Source organism: Nicotiana sylvestris, chromosome 6, assembly GCF_000393655.2.
Source record: "Nicotiana sylvestris chromosome 6, ASM39365v2, whole genome shotgun sequence".
NCBI lineage: Eukaryota > Viridiplantae > Streptophyta > Magnoliopsida > Solanales > Solanaceae > Nicotiana > Nicotiana sylvestris.
This window is the reverse complement of record NC_091062.1, coordinates 68,348,667-68,353,210: the sequence shown is the minus strand read 5'-3', so window position 1 is coordinate 68,353,210 and position 4,544 is coordinate 68,348,667. Positions and strand designations below refer to the sequence as shown.

Genomic DNA, 4,544 nt, shown 5'->3' with positions numbered 1-4,544 from the left:
CAAAGAGTGGCAACTGTAGACATGTAATATTTGACCCTCCCCAAGATTTTTCAAATTTTAGCACGTAAATATTTAACTTAGGCCCGATATAGCTATTTCAACTCATTTTTACTCTTTTACTCTATTTTATTACAAGAAAATAAAAATTACAAAAATATATTTTATTTTATGTACCTTTCATAAAGTAAAAAAAAATACAAAAATAGTACCTTATTTTTATCTTTATATAATCTTGAAAAATACAAAAAATATGTAATAGTTTCATATTTTAATATAGTTTAGTTTAATTAATTAGAATTTGTTTTTGCATCATGTAGTATAGTTATTTTATATTAAGGGAATTTAGCTATGGTTTTAAATAATAATTTTTGGAGTCTTCTTAGCCCAAAATTGAGACACAAAAAGACATGGTCCAACCCAATTACCCTTAACCCATTCTTCCCAACCCATTAACCCATTTAAGTGCAAGATTTAATCCTAGCCATCTATTTCATTCTAATCCAATGACCATCATCCCTTCCCACTTCTATATAAAATACCCAATTATAGAAACCTTACCTTAAGTTTTCAATTCCTAGACCTAGTCTATACTCAAAAAGAGAAGCATAGCCGTATCTCTGGAGAAGAACAAAAATCTTAGCTCATATCTTTCTTGAGCATTCTTCAAGCATGTCAGAGACCCAAAAGCTTAAATGATGTTTTCTCAAATCACTGATTTCACATTTTTATAAAAGATTCCACCTCCCATTTCTCGATCTTTCTCCTTCCACTCCAGGAGACTAATTTCATCCAAGTGTAGAAATTCACAAATGGGTCCCGAAAATCTGAGTCTAATTGATAAAATACATCGTGCAAGTTTTCGGCTATGCAAAGTTTCAAGTTATAAGACGAATCTGCATATCTTCTGATTCTAGTATAGCATTCGATTTCGGAAAAATATTTTTTATCTCTGCTTTGATCTCTAGATTCCAGTTTCATAAAGAGAAGCTAAAAAATATTTTAAATAAAAATCAGTTTATTATTTACTCTCATCCCCAAAAGAAGAAGATCGAAACAGAGAGTGGGTGTTGCGGAGACGGAGTGTTTTCGAGTACGATTCGGAGTTAAGGTTGCCGTTTGTGGTTCCTGCCGAAGTTTCTTTTATTGTGCTTGTTTTCCGATCATATTTCAATTGCTGCAATTCTATTTTGGCTGTCGACATCTCTTGGGTGTACCGGTTAGAGGATAATTTCAATTAGAAAAGCTCAATTAAAGGTCCAATTCTGACTCTTGTTCATTCTTTAATTTTCAACTTGTGTGGTTGTCCATGTTTAACCGAAATATTTGTTTGCACTTTGTGTTTGCTCTTATGTTCTTAAAAAGTTGATGTTGCTTAGATTAAGGAAATCAGCTAACCATGTTATTTAATTGCTCTTCTTATTAAAAATTAATTATCCGAAAATACCATGTTGTTGTGGTCTATTGGTGTAGTTAAAAGCAACAATTAAGTCTTGGGGAAGCCTTCAGTTGAGAGGTGTGGTTTGTGCTTTGTACATAGGAACAAGACTGGCAATGAGGTGTGGATTTGAAGCAGCTAAGTTGAGCATTTGTGAATTTTGTTTGCGTGTCTTGAGTCGTAGCCTAAATCATTAGGCAATCTTCAAGCTGTTAACAGGACTCTCTAAGTTGTTACTCCATGTATTTTATGGGCTTTTCTCATTTTGTATCTTTCTAAAATAACACATTCTATGTTGTTAGTGAAAAAATTTGTAGTTGAAGAAATAGGTTTTGACAGCAAGTAATGGTACATAATTTCCTAAATTCGGGTGCGCATTTATGTGACCCAAATCCAAATCTCAACAATGTTAGATGAAATGTGTCGACGATCGCGGGTGCATTTATGTGACGTGGTTCAAGACATGTTTTGAATAACGTTGAAATCTTCCTAAAAAGATATAATTGAATAAAAGCGGTTAAAGAGTTAAAATTGTACCATAGGTTAAAACATGTATTAGAATCAGATAATAGGCCAAATATAGCAGTTGAGCGACCGTGCTAGAACCACGGAACTTGGGAATGCCTAGCACCTTCTCCCAGGTTAACAGAATTCCTTACCCGAATTTCTGTGTTCGCAGACTGCAATACAGAGTCAATCTTTTCCTCGATTCGGGATTTTAAACTAGTGACGTGGGATGCCATAAATTATCCCTAGTGGCGACTCTGAATCTTTAGATAAATAATCCCGTTTCGATTGTCACTTTAAGTTGGAGAAAACTCCCTTGTACCCTTTTACGGGGGTGTAAGTAAAAAGGAGGTGTGACAACTTGACAACACTCTTATACTTAGAGGTCTTGCTTCTTGAGTTGTTACATGTTCTAGAATGAACGACTCTTAATGGTATGAAATATAACACCATGTATAATAACTTTAAATGTTACATGATGTTCAATAAGATGTTTAAACGCTATAAAAAAAAAATCAAGGTCGAACATGGTGTAATCCTTATTTTAGTGAATTCTCGACAATTAGTTTACCCTCGACCGCAATAAGAGTTGAGGATGAAACCTTAAGTTGACACTCGCCCATTCAGGAAGTCAATTGATTTATGTTGAATATCTAGGTTTGGTGTTCAGGGTTGGGGTTAGGGTTCAGAGTTTATAAACTATTAAAGAAGTTTATCGGCGACTAGTGATTGATGGAAGACATCTCGTGTTGTTCAGTAAATTAAAATACGTCCATGGTGCCTATTCCTAACCATATATTTTTTGATCCATTGGAATTACCCATTTGATCCATTTAAAATTACCCATTTGATCAGCCATGTTATCAAAATAAAATTGATCACATTTCAATTATATTTTTTTGACCTACTCAAATTAACCCATTTGACCCATTTTAAATTACCCATTTCACTTGCCATCTCAAATAAAATTGATCACATTACAACCCTAATTTTTTCTTCAAAAAAACATTACTCAAACAATTGAAGAAAAATGAGTCAAGGGTTGAGTGCATGTTTTGGGTCGAGAACGAAATGTCACCGTGGCATATCTGTCAGCCAATTTACAGCTACAACTTCAGTGAATGCTTGTCGGCATTTTTCAAAATATTTCAAACCTAATGTAAGATGAATTCCACATATTTGCCTTTTTTTAATTTTAGGGATCTAATTTTACAAATAAATTATTTCTCCCATTTGATTTGATAAGGTAAAAGATGTCAATTTTGGGAATGGGACGATGATCTGCTAGATCTAAAGATTGCTGATCATATTAGTAGTTTAAAGTGTGAAAATGACGCTCTTAAACATGAAAAGATCGTTCTGCAGATCAAGGTGGATGAACTTTAAAAAATATTAGCAATAGATGTTCATGAGGAAGATGATGATGATAGAGAGATTGAACTGGAGGGAGGGCATATTCCTGTAAATTGTACAGTTGGAGGGATGGTTAAGATGAATGAAATAGGCTCAATAAGTGAGTAATGCTCTTGTGCGTCGTTGTCAGATTTGTGGCAGCTTGGATGATGAAGTGAGAAGGAGAACATTAATTTGTTATTGGTAGGAATAGTTTAATTACTGTAAGTTTATTTTGTTGGAAGTATTTTGGATCATGTAATGTTGTACTGATATAATGTTAAATTTGTTGAAGTTATTAAACGCGACCTTGAGTCTATTACACTACTAAGTAGCTAGTTTATTGATGGACCCAGGTCTATTACACAACCTCTGGGTTATGTCTGATGCAATGTTATATTTGATCAAGTTATTAGTACTAGACACATTGTCTAGTACACAACCAAGTAGCTAGTTTATTACTAGACACATTGTCTATTATGCAACCAAGTAGCTACTTGTTGTAATACATAAGGAAGTGCTAACGAAACAAAAATTACAGCATCGACAGTTAATAACCAGCAAGGTAGTTTCATCACATAGAGGTAGATGCAAATATCATAAATTACTACAAGTTCACCAAATAAATTCGTCCCATGACAAACACATCTTGAAATTTTAATTATAAAACTAAGAAAGGTCCATCCTTCCCCTGAAGATATCAACTGCAAATGTTTCCTTGAACAACTCCATTCGCTTGTCATTAAGCTGATTCAACGGCGTATCAGTTAGCAGAAAGTCAATAACCTTCACTGGATATGCTCTACTGCTTTCACTACAATAATCCAAGACACAATTAATTATTAAAGAAACCACAAAAATGAGTAAAACATAATGGATGGCACATTTAACATACCTTTGCTGAATGACTCGCACATCCATAATATGCTCTGAGGGCCATTCTTCATAAGCACATCTTGGCCTAAATCTGCAAACTAGCCAGTTTCCATCAAAATCCTAGGCATGATGAGTGCGAGGGGTTGTACCAGTTCTTTTAGTTTACCATCATCATACAATCAAACCCTCTGTCAAGTGGAAAACAATAGACGCAAAATACTTCAAAAATAACATGAAGACTAACTTCCTGTTCTTCCCGGACTGGGGTTTTTTGGGCTTCCTGTCGGGCACTATGCCGTATGCTTCTGTCGGTGCGCGAGGTTTCGTCGACCTG

At 34.5% G+C, this 4,544-nt stretch overlaps 1 long non-coding RNA gene across 1 annotated transcript; it reads left to right on the top strand.

The window, feature by feature from the left end:
• The first annotated feature begins 590 nt into the window (after positions 1 to 590).
• On the top strand, positions 591 to 3,659 carry LOC138872034 (uncharacterized). The gene is made up of 2 exons (XR_011400452.1): positions 591 to 1,254; positions 3,308 to 3,659. It is a non-coding gene; the product is annotated as an uncharacterized lncRNA (long non-coding RNA).
• Positions 3,660 to 4,544: the final 885 nt, after the last annotated feature.